The sequence below is a fragment of the Dipodomys merriami genome, unplaced genomic scaffold (assembly GCF_024711535.1).
Source record: "Dipodomys merriami isolate MVZ:Mamm:240054 unplaced genomic scaffold, mDipMer1.0.p SCAF_4, whole genome shotgun sequence".
In the NCBI taxonomy this organism is placed as follows: domain Eukaryota; kingdom Metazoa; phylum Chordata; class Mammalia; order Rodentia; family Heteromyidae; genus Dipodomys; species Dipodomys merriami.
In genome coordinates this window covers 83,437,163-83,457,801 of record NW_027205603.1, presented here as the reverse complement: position 1 = coordinate 83,457,801, position 20,639 = coordinate 83,437,163, and the positions used below count along the sequence as shown (strand labels likewise).

The 20,639-nt window shown below is 43.3% G+C and overlaps 1 long non-coding RNA gene across 2 annotated transcripts in view; it reads right to left on the bottom strand.

Moving 5' to 3' along the window:
• Positions 1–4,884: 4,884 nt before the first annotated feature.
• The window catches only part of LOC138806004 (uncharacterized), a 28,048-nt gene continuing 12,293 nt past the window's right edge, over positions 4,885–20,639 (bottom strand). The window contains exons 2-5 of one of the 2 annotated variants that reach the window (XR_011365709.1): positions 11,320–11,396; positions 8,370–8,547; positions 6,045–6,545; positions 4,885–5,131 (exon numbers count right to left, since the gene is read on the bottom strand). This is a non-coding gene — a long non-coding RNA (uncharacterized lncRNA). The remainder of the gene's footprint in view (positions 5,132–6,044; positions 6,546–8,369; positions 8,548–11,319; positions 11,397–20,639) is intronic. The other variant, XR_011365708.1, reaches the window with a different exon arrangement.

The window sequence follows — 20,639 nt, the reverse complement described above, 5'->3', positions numbered from 1 at the left end:
TATTATTCAGCCATAAAGAAGAATACAATTTTGCATTGCATTGCATTTGGATTGTAATTGTGGGACAAAGAGGAATGGGGAAAAGCAAAACAATGATGGAGGGTAAATGAAATCAAACTATATTGAATACTTTGTATGAATATAGTATAAGGAAACTCACTAAAAGCTACTAAACAAGAGAGAGGTAGGGAAGACAAGGGAAAGAAACGCAGTATGAGAGGTCTATCTGATTTATTATATGCATGTGTAGCATATCACTACGAAATCCCTTGGTATAATCAATATATACTTAAAAAAAAGAATGACAAGAATGTAAGGCAGATTCTCTTAAGGAGGAAGGTGAGTGGAGAGGGTGAATAAGGATGACTAGTATTTTATTTACATGTATGGAAAATAGAAGAGTGAAACCTATTGATACTGTTTGGGGAGAAGGGATGAGTGAATGATAACTGGGGTGAATTCGATCAGGCAATACTGTATGCACATATGGAAACATCATGGGGAAACCTCCTTGGACCACTAATGACATGCTGAAAAAGTGTATAAAAACTCAAAAACTCAGAGCTAGTTCAAGGTGCAATGCTGCTCAAAGTACAGACTTGATTCCAGGTTTATTGGGTCCTGATGGAAGGCAATCTGAGTGGGTCACGTCAGGCAAAGGAGTCAAGGTGATCAAGCCTCTGGGAAATAGTCAGGAATTCCTCATTTGTCCATCCTTGATGTGTGCAGCACACGGTCTGATGAAGGGTCGGTGTGTGTGCCACATACCTGCACTAGGTGCCTTCCTTTTATGATTTCAGGGAGTAGTTTTTCTTAATTCTTAGTCTGGTACAACAGTAACTTCATGGGCATGGTTTGGTTTTTTGTTGTTTTGTTTTGTTTTAATGTGGATTTGACACACCCAGGAGTCCATTTGGTCTCGATTTAACTTGATAAGTTCCTAGGTGCTAATCTTTTATTTGTACAATTGAGTTATTTATCAGTCTGTCGGGTGATTGGTGCTAGACAGAGGGTGGTTGTTTACTTGTATGAGCAAACAAAGTATAGCATCATTTGTCTTCAGCGTTTGCATTTGGAATGGAGCAAACTGTTTTGCGAAATGGAGTAACTCAGAACAAAGCAGAGTCTGAATGCAACTATTATACACAGTATGCAGTGTCTTGGAACAGGGCATAGCCTGATGTCTACAGGTCAATTGAGCATGGAGACTCAAAACATAAATAATATCCCAAAGCATGGCACTTGGACCTCCTGAAGGAAACCATGGTTGTGCTGACCTTCTCCTGCCTCCCGTGTCATCCTTTTTCTCTTTGGGAACACAGAGAGGTGTTTTCCCTGAAGCATATGCATTCAACGAAAGGAAACTCCTCTACAAGGAATACAGGTCTCTTGAGGCCTCTCTCCAGGATCTCATCAAACAAGAGAAGACTAGCTCAGGAGACTAGAGGGCAGTAGCACCTATTCTTCTAAGAAATGCTATATGACAGACTTTACCTGCATAAGACAACAAGTAATTGCAGAGTGAAGACACTGTGGGGATGTAGGAGATGACAGCCATCTGAATGCAAGAAGAAAATTCTAAGCAGAAAAAAAAAACAGCCAACACTGTGATTCTAGATGCTCAGACTCCAAAATGGTGAGACACAAATTTCTATTGCTTAAGCCATTCAGTCCACTGTATTTTTTTTAATGGTCAGTAAATTAATAGAGATTTAAGTTCTTGGCAAAGATGTTAAAGCAGCTATTACAAGAATGCCACAACAAACAGCAGCAGATATGATTTGAAGTAACTAAGGTAAAAAAATACCTCAACAAAGTAATGACAAAGAAGAACCAAATGCAAAGCTTAGTCAGAAAAGAAAGTGCAATAACCACAAATATAAACAAAATTGCTGGATGAGCTCAATAGCAGGTTAAGGAAAGCACAATACGGTCCATGCACCTAGAGATACATGAGTATAAATTACCCAATCTGAAAAAACCAAGAGAACTGAATGAATAAAAATTATAGTGTCAAAGACCAGTGGAACATTTTTTATAATTACAACTTGGAATTTAGGTCATTAGAGTTCCAGAATAGGAAAGGGGAAAAAATTGAAGAAATAACGGCTGAAAATTTAGCAAATAGGACAAAAGTTTAAGCCTGCAGGTTGAAGACGCCAACCAAAATCCAAAGAATCCCACATTGTGGTGTATTCCAATCAAATTAATGCAACCTACAGCCATAACTCTTGAAAGCAGCCACAGTGACAGGATGCACTATACAAAGGGGAACAATTTGCAAGACCGATTTCTCGTCAGAAATCATAGAGGAAGGGAGAACTGAAGTTCTTAGAAATTAGACCAAAAGCTCAACTCATAGAAGAAATAAAAAGTGGCAGACCAGACTTCATTAAAATGAAAAATGTTGCTTTGTGAAAGCCATTATTAAATCATTAAAAAGACAAGCTACAGGGTAGAAGAAAAGTATTTTCTAATTGCATAGCTTATAAAAGACTTGTATAGATACATATGAAGAACTCAGTGAAGTCAATAGTAAGAAAACAAAAGCCCAGTTTAAAAATTGCATAAGAACAGATGCTTCCTTTAAAAAGATGGAGAAAAAAGTAAAGCATAATTGCATAGCAAAGAAATGCAAATTAACCGGTGTTGGTGGCTCAGCTCTGTAATCCTAGCTTCTCAGGGGGCTGAGATCTGTGGATTGTGGTTCAAAGCCAGTTCAGGCTGAAAAGTCAATGAGAATCCTGTCTTCAATTTTACTTACAATTTTATCTCAAATTCACCAGCCAAAAGCCGGACGTGTGGCTCAAATGGTAGAATGCCAGCCTGAAGCACAATAAGCCAAGTGACATCATGATCCTCAAGTTCAAGCCCCAATACCAGCACCAAAAAGAAAAATAAATAAATAAATAAAAAGACAGGAGGAAGGAAGGAAGGAAGTAAAAGAGGGAGGGAGGGGAGAGGAAGGAAAGGAGGAAGGGAGATGGAAGGAAAGAAGGAAGGAAGGAAGGAAGGAAGGGAGGGAGGAAGGAAGGAAGGAAGGAAGGAAGGAAGGAAGGAAGGAAGGAAGGAAGGAAGGAAAGAAAGAAGAATGGCAAAAAGAAAGGGAAAAGGAAAAATGCAAGGACGGTGTATTCCCATAAAGCTCTGCACATGAATGTTGATAGCAGTTCTATTTCTGATTGCCTAAACCCACATGTTCTTCAGTGCGCAAGTGAATAATCTGGCATATCCACGCAATGGAATACTGCAGGGTGTTTTAAAGGAACAGACTCTTGATACCTGCAATAATTATCCTGGATAGATTTTAAAGAAATCACGTTGAAAAAACATTCAAGCCAGCCTCACAAGTTCCCATTTTATTAAGCACTCTTGAAGTGACAAAATTCCACACAATGCTGGAGAACCACCAGTGGTTACCAGGGTTTAGGTTGAAAATTCATTCTAAAAGGGTATCAGAAGTGTCATAACTTTTGTAAGTGCTCTTGTGAAGGGATTTGTATAAACCATCGCTGTACTGACTCACAGAAACATACTCCAAAAAGGCCAACTCTCTGATCAATACTAGAAGAAAATTAATAAAGGAAAACTATACTGTTCTAATAATTCATGTGACAAAACTATTACTCTTCCCAAATTTAAATTATCACATATTCAGAGCATTGCTACAGTAATGAGCAACTAGTGTAGAAACCTGAATTATAGTGGAGAGTTTGTTGATTTCTGTCAGTATTGACATTGAAGGTTGACATCCACTGAGGAGTCAAAGAAGACAAGGGCCAAGACCAACCTGAGGCCAGCTGCTGGGTGCTGAGAGCAGATGTTGTGAAAACAGAGCCAACCAAGCAGAGTGGGTACTTCCTGAGACAGAAAACATCAGTCCTAAAGGGAGGTTGAGCTTTTAATTGGTGACTTCTTCACCTCAAAATCACTGAGAAGATTGTTTCCAATAGAAAGAAGTTGTTCTTTTCAGCTACCAAATTGAGTTCTACCACTTCACTCTTAGCACAGTGGTAGAAAGGGCATCAGAACAAATGAGGTAACTTGTAGAAATACTAATTACTGTGCATCTACACCCATACAGATAGATTTAATAGACACAAAAATACATGTGGTTCAACATAGATATGTATTTTGTACATAGAGAAATATATAAGCTTTTCCTATGGTTTTAAAAACATATCTGTAAATTCTTTCAGTCTCTTTCATTCAAATAGTGTAATACAAATAAATCCTTTCATCTAGAATGTAGGCCAGTCTTTGTGACTTGGTGACATACTTTCAACAAAAAAAGAAAATAGTACAGGCAGAGAAGTAGCTCAGTGGTAGAAACAAGCTTAATATGTAACAAGGCCCTGGGTGTGATCCTCAGCACTAGCATATATAAGCACACATGTGCACAGGCACACACACACACACACACACACACTCTCACACAATATAGTAGAGGTAATATTATGTGACTTCAGAAGTAGGGTTAGAAAAATGATTTAGCACCTCTCTCAATCTCTCTCACTTTCTCTACCACTCCTCCTTTCTCTTGCTCTCTGCACATGGTTTGTCTGGGAAAGAATGACTACCATGTGAAGACATGCACACAGCCCTGAGGAATAGCCCATAGACAGAGGAATTATGGCTTCGCATGACTGTCTAGCACCAAGGCAAGAGGCCATGTGAAAGAGCCACCTGAAAAGAGGCTTCTGCAGTCACCAGATGCAAAATAGCTTACACTACTCCACTGAAACTCTCAGGCAAGAAAAGCCCAATCAAGATATCTTAGACACAAATTAGCATGATTAATGATAATAAATCATAATTTGCTATTTTATACCACCAAGTTCAGCACCATTGGGGAGAAAAATATAAAGCCTATAGGCATTAGAATTCAAATGCATGATCTTTATTTAGTTCTCATAAATAGAGCCTCTTAATAGCACAGATGAAAAATCTGCTGTGAATCTACCAGCACTCAGCACAGAGTCAAACTTTGAGACCGGGTCTCAAACTCAGGACATGTCATGTAGGTTTCATGACTGGGAGTTGTCACTGGGGATGCAGTCATAGGAAGCAGGTGTGGGAGTGTTGATTGGGCAGAAGGAGGCTGAGATTGGAAAGCTGTCATCAAGGTCAGCTAGAAGAAATGAGAGACAAATGAGTCAATTCAGTTAAAACTCTGCAAGTAGGTTTGAACTCGTGGTATGGTGTGAAAACTGGGTGAAAGACAGAAACACAAGGTGAGAAATGGGCAGAGCCATGAGATGGCTTATATTCTTTTAACTGTGGGTCAGAAAGCAGGCATTTAAAATAGAACAAGGCAAGGATTTCTAAGTGAAAGCAGAGAAGGTGAGCACCCAACCCTGTGCGGAGTGAAGAAGGTGAACACCCAGCCCTGTGTGGAGTAAAGGAAGGAAGGAAGGTTGCTGGTAGAAAACGAACTTCTAGGATGGGACACAATGAAAAGAAATACGCCTGAGGTCGTCAGCCCCAAGACAGGCAGTTTCTCAGCCTTCTGGCTACTGGTAGGATCACAGGTGTGTGGTTAGCACTAACATTTGCTTCAAACGTGTCATGTGCCAGGTTGAGAGCTTATACACATTTCATGCACTTTACCATGCAACTTCCTCCATGAAGAAAGCTCTTTATTGATGTGACCATTTTCTCTAAGAGGACACAGAGACTCACAACGTTGAAGTTATTTTGCCCAGCATGAAAGAGCTGTTAAGTAGCAGGACTGGGCTATAAACACTTGTCTCTAGTTTCAGACCATGGGCAACCACCCAACACTCTAGAAATATGGATGTTTGCCTCTAATTCTAGTACTTGGGAGGCAGAGACAAGAGGATTCTATGTGTAAGGCCTGCCAGGGCTACTGAGCATGGACTTGCCTCAAAATATTCAAAAAGGAAGAAAAGAGAGAGGAGGAAAAATAATAGTAAATATATGTATGTGTGTGTGTGTGTGTGTGTGTGTGTGTGTGTGTGTGTGTGTGTGTGTGTGTGTGTGTGTGTGTAAAATAAAATGTATGTTAGTTGCTACATTCGCACCTGGAAAAGCAGAAAATAAGTGACTCCGGTCACTAAGTGATAACTGGAGCAGACACTAGAGTTTTAGACCATCTCCAAGGAACAGACATGACCTTTAGGTTTAAATAGACCAAAGAATTAGGGCCGTGCGTAAAATGCCTGCGTAATTATTCAATGTCTTAGTTACAGCAATGTTCTGGCGGTCAGAGGTGGTGGCAGGTCTTCTGGAAGCTCACTGTTGGACAACTGGTCAGGTGGTACCCGGCTGACCACTATCTCAGTCCATGTCTCCCAGGGGTTCTAGAGAGTTTTTAATGGCCATCGTCACTTGAAGCGGGTGGCCATCCAGTTCTCTCGAGCTGGCCATTTCCATTCCAGGTGCGGCCTCATCATGATAGGTAATTATGCTCATCTGGGGGCTGGCTGGTTTGTCTGCTCATCCTTAGGGGTGGTTTCAGTCTTTCATCCAAAATATATCAGTCAGACCGACCCTTCCTTCAACCCAAGGTGACTGCAAAGCAACTGTAGAGAGAATGATTTAGAGTCAAGGCATGCAGAATGGAGGCAGGGCTGCCAAGCTTTTCTCCTGCTTTTAATGAATTTGTGGGTCCATGCTTTTCAGCAAAAGCAATCCAAAAACCAGCCACAGTGTGAACCACAGGGCACCCAGTACTCCTGTGAGCGGCGGGGAATGTGCCAACAAGAACCCCAAGATAAGCACAATACTCCCTAGTCTCTTGGGATTTGGCACTGGTGACCATTTGTGTTTTTGTGCTGGCACCCTTTCCCAGATACAGATTAGAAGAAAGCAGGAAAATTAATTTAAAAACAATGCAAAAAACATAACCAGAAAAAGGAAATTCACCCTGATATGTTAGTTTGCTAACCACCCTAACTTTGCAATAGAGACTGCAAATGGGAACAAAATGCATAAAATGAAAATAAGCAGAGTGAATCATGGCCCACAGGCCATACAGTATATAAATATTCATGTTCGATTACCTCTTAGTGGACCCCACAGTTTTCCTGTGTGCACTTAGGGTTAGGTGGTTACAGTAGGCCTTAGTTACATACAGATCTTCCTGGGTGTGACTTTAGGGTGAGTGTGCACAGTAACTAAGACCCATTAACACAAGCCTGAATAATGGCTAATCCTTCCCAAAGCCCCAGAGGCTCAAGCACCCGCTCTCCATTTGGCATGAAAACAGTAATCTATCTCTGTGCTTCTCCTAGTCAATAGAAACTGAGCTAGGGGAGAAGGGAGGAGAAAATCCCTAATCTTAGCAACAGTGGGATCCGGTATTTTAGCCAAGGAGCTTAGAGGAAGAAAAAAAAAACAAAAACAAAAAGCCTTATTGAAAAGTTCAATGCTAGGTGACCAGGTTCTGAAAGACTCTTTTGTGTCCATGGGGACAGGGGGTCTGTGGCCAAAGAGAAGTGAAGGTCAACTCACAGAGTTGATTTCCTGCCTGGCCGAAGGATCTATTCCCTGGCTGGGGAGCAGAACCATGGCTGCAGAGCCTGATACTGCCTGACACAGCTCCGTGCTCCTAGATGGGAAGGCCAATGAAGAGAGCAAGTTCAAGGGTCCACATTCCTCCTCCCCTCCTAATACCCTGGCCTCTCAAAGACCTTGGGGTTAAACTGCAGTCAAGTCCAATGCTGATAATGTTTATCTTACTCTCCCAAAGCAGCCTTAGCTGCTTCTGGCCCAAGGCAACATTCTAAAAAGGAGTTACTGGAGTTTTCTTACATCAGCAACCCAGGAAGTCTGGTATGCGTGTGCGTCTGCGAGTTTATGGTTGTCTAGGCCCCTATGCAAGTGGTCCTACAAATAGCAACATTGAAGTACTAAACCGGGCTTTGTCCTACACCTCACCAAACCCATTCTACACCATTTCCTCCCAAGAAGGCTTAAGCACTGCTTGGTATATTGATACTAACTAACACAACAATCACCTTCCTGTGCTCACAACTGTGGGATGGGTAAAATATTCAGGGGTAATAACAACTCCATGGCTAGTGCTGTCAGGAAGCACACAGGCTATGGACTCAGACTTGGTTCGAATCCTGGACCTAGTACATGCATAATAGTGTAAGCATTATGCCCACCTTTGGTCCTCAGCTCCACCCAGACCTGAGCTCCTCCCACCCCTGGAGTTCCTGCCATACAGCTGGCCCCTCCCTCTCTCTGCCCAGACCCACCTGAGCTCCCATCTACCTCACTTCCTAACCCCCAGACCCTGCTGCTACCTAGATAGTGGAGGCTGCCATGTGTTCCCTCTCTGGGGCAAATATGGCTCCTCTAATAAACCTTGTAATCATCTTTCTCCTGTGCCTGCCTACCTCTGCGTGGTCCCCTGGGATGGATATAATGGATGCTTTCAAATAGTAGAAAGTAGGGCAGCAGTTCTCCACTGAGCACATGTGAAGATCCACAGAGGTGTTCCAGATGTTCCTGATTCCTGGGTACAGCATCTAAGATGAGGAAGCTTCTCTGGGTGCAGCGAAAGAATCATCACCACTAAGAATAAGAACATAGTAAAAAGTGATTAGGAAAGCAAAAGTACACCGGGAGGGATGCTGGAGGCAGGTTAAGAGTCAACACCTTAATGGAGACCATGCTCCTCAAGGCATGCGGCCGGGCTTAGAATAAGGGACAAATGTGCTGAGAAGATGGTGGCTTTAGTTTTATCCATGAAGGTAGGGTGACTGCATGGTCCAATGATCAGACCATCCTCTCGTGACCTTTTCCAAATGGGTCAGCCACTGAGCACTGCCTACACATTTGATGTGGCCTGACCATGTGATCCATTTACCTTTGCCAGGGTAACCAAGGTAGGGATAGTAACCTCCGTAAGGAGGAAACAAGGTGGTTGCCTTAATCATTGGGCTCTGGAGTGTGGGCTGTCTGGAGGTTTTCAAATGGAGTTTTGTAGCTCAGGGCATTTCTCCATTCCTGTTCCTGCCTATCGGCTGCCTGTGATAGCAGAAGCACAGTAGCCACAGTGACTGGCACCTACACACCCCATGTAAATATTTTCAGGTATTAACTCTCTTACCACTTGCAGAAATGGTCCGCTCTCACAGGTGTCAGAGAGATCACAGCCTCACTAGCTAAGGAACTCTTTTAACAGAGTGTGAATCCATCTCTGTGGATGGCGAGCCAGGGAAACGAGGGAAGAGTTGATGGTGAGATCCTAGCTACTTAGGAGGCTGAGATCTGAGAATCGTGGATCAAACCCAGCCCCAGCAGGAAACTCCGTGAGATTCTTATCTCCAATAAACTACTCAAAAAAAATCCACATGTGGTGCTGTCTTTCAAGTGGTAAAACATCTGCCTTGAACAAAAGCTCAGATCATGCCCAGGACCAGATCTACCCACCCCCCCCAAAAAAGTACCAACTTGCCATTACCTGGGTTGTGGAGGAGGGACACACAAATGACTCTGTGATTCCAGTTAAGTCTTGCTTCATTCCCTTACCTCTAAAACACTAATAACTCTTTCACATTTAATCTAGAATACAGCAATGCTATCCGTCATAGCTGAAGTTCATTAGCTACTTGGTGGCATTTGTCCTTCATGTCATTACTAAACAGCTCGGCAACACTGTGACTTTCTTCTGTTGCCCTCCACAGCCATTTCCACTCAAGCACTTTTCTTGCTCTGCCCTGAGAGACTGCTCTGCACAGATACCATCAGCAGCCTCTAGTTTTCTCTTTGGCACATGGAGGCCCCATTTCCTGCCCCTCCAAAATCCTCAAAGAATCCATATTCTTTCCTGAGCCATTGCTTTGGGGAATAGTATTTGAAATCACATTTTCTTCATAATAGAATGTTTCAGATGCCAATGGAAATGGCAGGGAGCCCCAGGAGAACAGGGATTTAGAGAAAGGAGCTAAAGTAAGGTCATATTGCCATAAGGTCATTTCGGATAGACTAAAAGGCCGTGGCTGTTTTTACAAAAGCCTGTTCTAAGCACCCACCCTCCTCACTCCTCACTCACTTCTTTCCCCTTTCTTTTCTAGAGGCTTGGGAATGCTCACAGCTACACTGCTGGTAACTCTGGGCTGCCACTATCTGTTGTGGTTTTCTAACCTACTTCTACACCTTTATAACTTTCCCCTCTGTAAATGAATCAACCTGAGTGCATTTCCTGTGGGGATTTTGATATATAAGGTACAATTATTGTACGCACTTAATGGGCAACTCTGAAGAAGATAAAACACCTTGGCCATGACCCCACAGTTAGCGGGCAGCAGAGCTGGATTTCAAGGCTAGCTCTGTCGAAAGCTAGTCCTGCAGTTCTTAGCTGTTGTACTGAGGCAGCAATAGACAGCACCAGATAAAGCACTAAGCTGGTGGGCCTAGATTGATTAAACCGGAGCTTGGCATGGTGGGCCTAGATTAACTGCGCAGGGGCTCAGTAGGGAAACATGCTGTGGGCAGAATACACAGTATTGTGTGTGATGAAGGTAGTGGTGATGAGGAACATCTGCTTCTACATATGGTCAGCTTGTTTTCCAGGCAGATGGTAGGAGGCAAGGGTGGAGAGGGGGCATTCTCAGCATCCTTAGCGGCTCGCTGTCTCCTCGACCTGGAGTCTGCCTTTGTTGGCATGGCAGAATGTCCACTAGAACAGAGAAGCTGGGAGGGACTGTCCAATCTCACCTACAGTCAAATCCTGGCTGAGACTTTCTCGCAAGGCCCCACTGGTTTTCCTGTAACTGTCCTGACTGAGCCAAAGGGAGATTCCCATCCATGCCAAGACCAGCTTAAAAATAATCAAATAACTGGGTATGGTGGTACAGCCTGTAATCCCAGCATTCATGAAACATGGAGTAGGGAGATCACAAGTTGCAGGGGCAGCCTGGGCTACAAGGGTGAGAACCTATCTCATTCCCCTAAACCATCCCCCCCATATATATATATATATATATATATATATATATATATATATATATATATATATATGTATATAATATATATATATATATATATAGAGAGAGAGAGAGAGAGAGAGAGAGACAGAGACAGAGACAGAGACAGAGAAACAGAGACAGAGAGACAGAGAGACAGAGAGAGACAGAGACAGAGACAGAGACAGAGAGGATATATATAGAGAGAATTCACATATATATATATAATCTCAAAACAGCCAGGACATCAATGGTTGATTGTTTATTCCAAAAGAAAAATCAGGCCACCTTCGTTCCAAGAGCATCTAACTCACTCACACACGTCAGGAAGATGTGTCCTGGGAAATAACGAACTATGTTGCTGAGCAGAACTGACCTCTGCATGCTGTCGTCTGTCTTCCACCCCAGGAAGCCAAATGATCTTTATTTAATGCTGAGACACCAAGGCTTCGTCTGCAGAGCGAGGAAATTTATCATCTCAGTCCCCAAGTTACACGAAGAGAATACGTTAGCTAAAATAGTGATACAGATTTCCATAAGTGATTTTTACTGTGAAGATGGAAGGAGGTCTTCTTTCTCTGCCTAAAACACAACAGAGTTGAAGCAAGGGCTTCAAGCAGTTCTGTTACTTCCTATCTCTACATTAACACCTGCGGTGCTGAACTGCAATGGCAGATTGTCTCCCCGCCCCCCTCTCCCCAGCTCTTCCCCACCTGCACTGGAAAGCAATGTCCTTGTAGGTGGATGGCAAATCTCTTTCCTGTCCATGTCTCTGGCCCGGCTCAGTGCCTGACACACAGCAGGCGCTCAGTGCCTACTACAGGGTAAAGAGATGCAGGGAATGGATGTTCCCAGAGCCCCTGTGAGGGACTGCCATCACAGCACTTGAAGTCCATATCGACTTGTCAGCTTCATCCACAATGGCAGATACCGTATTTCATTTAGTTTCACACCCCACCCCCCGTGTTTGAAACATCATGACTGCTCAAAAGACGTTTTGGAGGAAAAAGTGGAGTGGGGGAAAATAAAACTTTATTAATGGTTGCCTTTCAGCATTGCCTGGGAGATAACTCTGCCAGCAATTTGGATCCATGGCCTAAAATCCAGCCCACCATATGCCTTGCTCTAAAATGAACTGCATTTCCATCACTGTAATGGTCCCATGGAGAAGACAATGGAAAAAGAGCCTGGTAGGTGGGATGCTAGTTGAGTTTGGTCAACTTGATAAACCTCCATGTCAATTCTCGAATAATTTTAAGTGCCCCTTCCTTTAGGAAACTTGCCCTGTACCTCAAGACAGTTTAAGAGTCCTTCCTTGGGAGTGCTTCACTCTGCTCCTTATTAAATACTTAGTGCAACCCTCTGATAAATGCCCAACTCTCCAGACAATTCCTTAAGTCAAGCTTATACATGTGTTGTTCATTATCATATACTTGCTCAGTGTGTCAATACTAAATGAATGGATGGATGGATGGATAGATGGATGGGTGGACAAGTTGTTAGTCTCTGCTAACTCACATGGCCCATTCTCACATACTCTTATTTCTGGTCGACAGTGCTTTCTCCAACACTAGCCATTTTAAATGGCATGTGTATGTTTGGATGTATGTGTAAGAACTGAGCTTTACCATGAATCACTCGCTTACTCCACCTCTCACCTGTGGGTATTATTCTGTGGGCATGATACCTGCAGGGTGCTGTATCCACATCCTGAATATCTCATAAAACAAAGCCATAAAATCTACCCTGATGTTTCTTTCTGAATGTGTTTTCTATAGAAAACCCTTTTAAAGAATCTGTACCCAATAAATTGTGATACATCCATACAATGGAACAGCATTCAGTGATAAAAGGACATGAACTAGCTAGCCAGAACAAGACACAGAGGAAGGTTAGATGGATATTGCCAAGTGGAAGAAACTAGTCTGAAAAGTCTGCATGCTAAATAATTGCAAGGAGAAGATACGCTGGAAAGACAAAACTGTGTAGACAGTTCAAAGATCTATAGTTGCTAGGAGTGCAGAGGTTGTTAGGAAGGGGAGAACTGGACCAGCACAGGGCATATTTAGGGCAGAAAAATGATTCTGTCTGTTCCTGTAATGGCAGATACATAGTGACATGCATTCCTCAAAAACCATGCAATGTACATAGTGAACTTAATGCAACCTGTACACTTGGATTTGGCAATAATGTTTCAAAGGGTTAGGATTCTAGCTCTTGCCTGACATGCATGAGGCCCTGGTTCTACCCCCAGCACTTCCTAATAAATAAATACCAATACTGATTCATCAATTATAACCAATATATCACACTAATGTGAGCTATCAAGGGGAATGGAGGAGGGGTATATGAGAAGACTATTTTACTTTCTGCTCATTTCTTCTGCCAAAAAAAAAAAAAAAACCATGTTCTTTCATTATAAATATTTTAACCTCAGCCAGTCACTTGATACATAAAATATAAAAGCAGAGGCCTATGTTGAAATAGGGGAGCCCGCCCTTACCGCCCAACCACGTCCCACATTTCTCCCTGGTCCCTGAGCTACATTGAGGCCTACAGAGAGAGAGAGTTGAAGCATGAATAGGCGAAGCCCATTCCAGCCCTGACTACTCAGCCACATGCTGACAAACACTTCCTAATTGCCAGCAGAGAATCCACTTGAACTCCATAGCCCCTTGAAGCCAACCTGAAGCCTGCTAACTAGAAACGATGACACCACAATTACCGGCCAATGCTCACCTTGGCAGAGGATGGCCGTGTAATGCCGCAGGGCACCAGACAGCGAGGAGCTGGTTCCACCAATTAAGGAGTGCTTCTGAGCAGAGCAGTGTCTAGCAAAGTCTCTGAAACAAGTGGTGACCGGGCAGCTCAGGCCCCAGGGACCCAGAGACGGGCCTCTCTGGCAGCTGGAGAGAGAGGTACCACATCGCCATGGCTACCTAGGTCTCAGAGCCTAACTCAAAAGCCTTTTTAGGAATAGTTGCTATTTGTGGAAATGGGATAGCACCAAGGCCAGCATTCCTTCACTCTCAGAGGCTGCCTCTCCCTTACCCAAATAAAAAGGTAAGGATGGGCCCTGACACAGTGACACTTAAGCTGGAAGATCTCCATCACAGGATACCCATGGGACCGAGTGGATCTCAGCACTCCTGTCTGCAGATTCCATACTACCACGGAACTCCATGCGGTGCATCCGTGCTTAGCACGTTCTAGCTCATGCGGGATACGAGGAAGAACCAGACTCTCTCTGGGAGTCTAATGTGCCAGTTAAGTCTCAGGTCCTGTTTTGCCTCTTGGTGGTGTTTCCCAGCACAATCTTAGAGAAAGGCAAGTGACAAAATAATTGTAATTGCTCATTTGCCCACTAAAATCGTTCACTTGCCACAAGCCCTACTCTGTCTCAGCGTGCTATGCTCTCCTCTGCCTTGCGGCCCGTTGCATCTCTCCGATACCAGAGCCCTCACAACCTTTGCAGCTCCTCCTGTCCTATCTTGGTAGACACTCCAGGGAGCAGGGATGAGTCTCCCAGGTGAGCCTCATCCACGCTGCCATCCACAGATTCATAAGCAAACAGATGCTTGCTTCAAGTTCACCGTCCAATTTAAAAAATCACCGCAGTTTCGGAATGGCTTGTTAGGTGCGGAAAGCTAACTCCAACTCTTACAAAGCCACTGTCTCCTTTGTCGAGAAAGCAACAGTTCCCTTTCTGCCTACGATGCTGTAGTGAGATTACTAAGGGCATTCCTACTGTCCACTCACTCTTTCCTTCCTAGACTACAAAGTCCTGACTTTAACTATGGAAGCAACTAAGCACGTGCTTTATCCATGTTCCTAACTGCTAGATAGGATTATGTGATAGGGCTGAAGCTGTAAACAAGGACAGGATCAACTGAAGAGGTAGATCACACTCTTTCCCATTCCGATTTTCTACCTTACTAAAACACAGACGTGATAACTAGAGCCACAGCAGCTATTTGAGACCATGGAAAAACAAGAGTAGGAAAATTCAAAAGTCACAGAAAGCATGCTTGATACTGGTGAACTGTTGGGGCAATACTAGAGAATATCCAACTCCAGAAACACTGTTGTAAAAGACAAACAGAAGCCTGGTTCCAAGACACCTATGGAGAGTGAGTTTCGACATGCAATCTTACAAGAGAAATACAATCTTAAAGAGAGATGACTTGAGTAAGACTTGGGTTAGATCAATGGTTTCCTGTGAGAAGACTCCCACACCTTCTGCCCTAGCGTGATCCTTCTTTCTGTCTTAAGAAGGTGTAACCACCAATGCCTTTTCTCCTTTCCTTTCAGATTAAATGGGGTGGGTGGACACTTAAGAAAAAGTATTTTTTTTTTATCAAACCCCAAAGAATCACACAAGCTAAATATTTACAAGAAACGCAAGCATTATAAAAATTGTCCTGTTCTCAACACACTGGACTCTAAACATTACCACGGAAGCTTTAGGAACTCCACTCCAATCTCTTTACCTGAAGATGGGTGTTTTCTTAAGGTTCAGTTCTCTCTCAGAAGGATCATCATCACTGGAGGGCTTCTCAGAGACTCAGGTGCTCAGGCCCTACCCCAGAACTACTGAGTCAGAAACTCTAGCTGTTGGGTTGGCAACAGTGTTTTGAACTAGCCCTGAAGGTGACAACTATGATGCCAATGTGTGAGAGCGGCTCATCAAAGACAGTTGTGCCAGTGTCTAGTGGCCTGACTCTATTTCTTCCAGGTCATGTTGAGTAATGGGGTAGAGTCAAGTGCTGGGCGCTGCAGGGGTCTGGTGCCATATGGCAATCCCATAATTCTCTCCGTCTGTTTAAATCTTCCAATCCTGCTAGGTACTTCTCCTTAAGCCAGCTGAAGGTACGCTAGAAAGGTGAACACTCTACCTCCCCATCCCCGTCATCAAAGTCTTTCTGTGGTTTGATGTGGAGGGACTGTCTTCCTTGGAAACGTTCCCAACTTCCTCTCCCTCTAAGGTCTTCCATCAGTCTACTTCTTTCCGGTGAGCTATAAATCAGCCTTTAGGGACATGTGAAATACAGCAGGACTTAGATCACACTCATCTGGAGGACCCTATGAAGAAGCATTCGAGTGTAAGACAGACACCTGACAGTGTGGTTTTCCTTTTACACTTTTTTTTTTTTTGGGTCCGGTCGTGGGGCCTGAACTCTAGGCCTGGGCGCTGTCCCTCAGCTCTTCAGCTCAAGGCTAGCGCTCTACCACTTGAGCCACAGCGCCACTTCCGGCTTTTTTTCTTTTTGCTTATATGGTGCTGAGGAATCGAACCCAGGGCCTCATGCATGCAAGGCAAGCGCTCTACCACTGAGCCACCTTCCCAGCCCCTCCTTTTACACTTTTTATCATTGTATATAATGATTCGCAATGAATCATTAATATGAATATTAAAAAGAGAGAGTGATATGCAAGGCTATCCTCTTTTCAAAGTTCTGGCACCTAGATCCCTCCCTAGGAACAACCATTCTTGTTGGCATTTTGAATAAATGTTTAAGCTACACAACTCTTCCTCCTTCCTTCTCCTCTTTTATCCAATTTTCTCCTCTCTCTTCCTACTTCATCCTCCTGTGCTTCTTACTCCCATTACCAAGCAGCTTAGGGGATCTTGTATCAGCCCTCCTCCTAATCGACAGATGGAAAAAGTATATCCTGGAGTCAAAGAGCTCAACGTGAGCTTGGTCAAGATGGGATTGGTTATCTAACAGTCTCAGATCTGAATCTCCTAGTCCCAGAACATAAGAGCTATGTTTTCTGGGTGACTTTCTATCTCTGAAGCCAATAAAAAGTATAAAGTGGGGAAAAGAAATCATTATTATTATAAAAAGACCATAAAATGTATACTACACAGAGTATTTTACTTGACAATGACAATTTTCCTCCATATTTCTCAAAGAGGCTCAACCTCAGAGCTCTGAATTTCTCATTTCTGAAATTACTATCAGCTCATCCAGAGAATGATTACGAGTAAGAGATAATCAACATATTGCCTTTGTCTCCTAGAGACATTATGGAAGAGGGGGCAGCTGCAAGTCAGCTCCAGTGGCCTGTGCAAAGAGACATAGTGAAAAGTAGGACACTCAGCTACCTGCTCTCGACTATGAGCCAGAGTGATGGCCAAGGTGGTTATGACTGTGAGTCCAAGACCCAGCATGGCTAAAACTGTAAACATGTTTTATGACTTATTTCTTCATCATGTTTGGGCATCACAGAGTCACTCAAGGCCACCCGTGTCTCTTTGGAATGCTATCGTCAATGCTGTGGCCATTTCCATTTCTGAGTTTCCATGTGCACACAGCCAAGAACATCCCTTACTTTTAATGCTTGGGCCCCGGTGTGACCTCTGGAGGAAGCCTCCAAGAAATAGGCCTCTAGGATCATCTGTCAAGCCAGCAACTCAGTAACAGGGCAGAAATCTTTCCTGACTTCTGCAGATGGAGGCTTACATCTCAGCATGAAATTTGTTTACCCTTATCGAAGCACACAAGAACAAATTACCAGCCTTGTTATAAATCCCAGCTCTGTGTCTAGAGGTCAGATTCTGTGTAAATCTCCAGCAAACTCTGTTTGGCTGGCTGTTCACTTCTGTTCACAGCCTCTCGCTGGCTCGAAGCTCTCGTCTGTCTTACTAGAAGACACACCAGCTTTCATCAGCAGACAGTGGAAGGCGGGAGGAGGGAGCAGTTTGATTCTCTGCTACCTCAGAACCGCTCCATCAAGGTAGGTGTCACAGTGTTCCAGCTGCCAGGCAGGCCTAGTAAACCAGGAAATCTTCACCTCAGAAGGCCTGAGGACACAGAACCTAGTACCGTCTCTAACCTCTTACAGACTCCACCTGTTCAAAATGGCCACTATGAATGGAGGCTCCTGAGTTCAAAATTCCTGTCCCAGTAAGCTTTAAGTAGCCTCGCTATCCCCAATGCCAAGTGATAAAGAAGTGCTCCACAAAACTAACAGATTACATAAATATGAATGCTCCTTGGCCTAGTTGCCTAGGCTTCAAAGACAAATGGCCTAGGGAAAAAAATGAGTATTCTTTTTTAAATCACTAGCAAGTGCTACAGAGCACTTTGTGTGGTCTAGTCATGTAGAGTGTATGTGCCCAACCAGCTTGAACTCTCCAGGTACATCACTTCAGAACATTGTAAAAATTAGGGATTAACACACAGATGGGTCAAGTGATTTGCTGGAAGCCACCCAAAAATAAAGGATTGATAGTAGTGAAAGAGAAGTTGGTTAGCCTTCAACGCCTGTGCAGGATGGCTCAAAGTTATGGCATTAACATGTTCTAGAACCATCTGGAGATCTTGTAAAATACAAATTCTGCATCCACAGGTCAGGGAGATGCCGTGTTTTCAACATACTTCCAGGTGATATGCCTGCTACCATCTGAAGGACTAAGAAGCAAGCCATGAGGACTCTCCCAGGCACCATTTCCTCAGAGAAGAAAATAAATGGGTCTAGCGCTAGCCCCTGAAGCAGGATGGATGGATGGATGGATGGACGGATGGATGGATGGATGGATGGATGGATGGATGGATAGCTAGATAAGCAGACAGGTAAGTAGACTGGGAAAAACCGGGAGAAAAAAAATGTCTCACTACCTCCTTTTAGATATTAAGTTATAAGCACAAAGAAACTTAAGAAGGGGCACTATCTGCATCTGTTCTCTTCACTGAAATGGTTAAAAAGAAAAAAAAAAAAAGCTAAGGAAGTCTCCAGGAATGTGTAGACAGAAAACTAAGAGGCATGCCTGAGAGAAAGAAGCCCTAAGACTCACTTATTGTCCCTATGTTTTGGGTAGACCAAAATCTATCTCCATATTTTAGAAAAATAAACACCACCCCTGCCCTCACTCAGGGGTGTTTAAAGGATCTAGATGACATGAGGACCTTGTACATTCCTCCAGCTCACAAAGAGTTAAGACTGCAGATAACCGCTGCCATTTTTGAATACCTTTAATTCCCCATTTCCTGTGTGGGGAACAGGAAATGTTTCTCTCCTCCATTCCTTCCTATTTTATTCTGTTACTCTAAAATGAGTCTTTGCTAAACCTCTGACTTGTCAGATCTTATTATGAGACCCTTCAAATGCTTTTCATGAGTAGATCTCAAGGCCTTGTGATTTTGTGTGTGGAAACTGGGTAGCTCAGGGAAGCCTTTAGTCATCATCCGGTAACCTACTGTTGCCACTCACTGTTTTCCCTGCCAGCAAAATGATGTAAACAGTCATAAGTGGTTAGAGCCGTCCACAAGAACAAATATCATTATTATTATTATTACTGATGCCAATGAAGTCCTCAGAGAAGTGGCCTTTATGTTTTATTCACTCTCCTACTACCCTGGGCCATGATTCGTCACTGAAAGCCCCACATGATTGGTCAATGAAGTCCCACATGCAGACTTGGGTTCCTTATTGGTCTCTGATAGTAGGCACAGAAATAAGTCCAGTTGCTCATATCTGATTGTACACGAGACATTCCCTCATTACTGACACACGATCTGGAGCGAGAACCCCAGGCACTATGGGAACAAGAAGAGCAGTGGTGGGCATGTGTGCTACATATTACATCTGCCATTTTCTGCTTTTATTTAACCTACTTCCTTTCCCCAACTACAAGGGGGTAAAAACTGCAAGAAATAAATTCACGTCAGGTACTCATCCAGCCATTCCATCAAGCATCTTTGAGAACAAGCTCTGAACATGCCATCAGATAGGAAAAAGGCAAGAGGCTGTGCTATGTACAAGAAAACATGAGAGTTCCTCTTCTACTCCTAACAGGTGGAGTCTGATTTCTCACAAAACTTGCCAATTGCAGTTAAATTTTAATCCTACCAGGTAGACAGGGCAATGCCCTAAGGCACTGCAAGGTGCTTGATCATAAAGCAAAAAAAAAAAAAAAATGTAATTATTTTTATTCTCCTCCAGACTCTTAGGTGGGTGAGCGAGCTAATACAGTTTAGAAAGATTTTCAGTAGCAAAGGATACAACTAGACACTTTTGCTGTTTTAACATCCAGTTAAAAGGGAAATCAGGTTAGCTAGAGAAAGCTGTTAAAATTTTGTATGGAGGTCATTTTCATGACTGAATGAAATGACTAAAGAAGCTTGAGTTCCTGGGGCTGGTGGACAAAGCAGCCACTAAGGATGCTTTGGTAAATGTTGATCAAGTCCAAGACAATTTAAGTAGGAATCTGTCAAGGATTAGCTGATTAGAATTTACCTAGTAGGAATGGCAATCTTTTGACCTTGAAAAATCAGCAGACTTCTTGCTCAGGCCAGTGGTGTGTCTGAGTGCTTGTGGGAATGCAGTAACTCTATACAACATACTGAAATCCAATTTATTTATCTGTGTTGGCATGCCCCCAAAGCTCTAATGACTAATATCCTCCCCTGGTAATAAATTCATTTGTCAAATTAGTCAGGATCCCCGGGTTACCCCTTACTCCTTCCTCCCCCAGGCAATCTTCATACAAAGGTCAGATGTCCTTTCCCCGTGGGAGACCATCTTCTCTTGGTCTGTTGCTGATCTCTGTATGGGTGTGTAACACTCTAAATAACCCAGCTGAAACTTTTGGACTAGCTGCTCTGGGCAAAGCATGCCCTACTTAGAGGAGGAGTAAGGAATAAGAAAGGCTTTGCTAACAATGATGTTTTGTCTCTCCAATCCGCACCT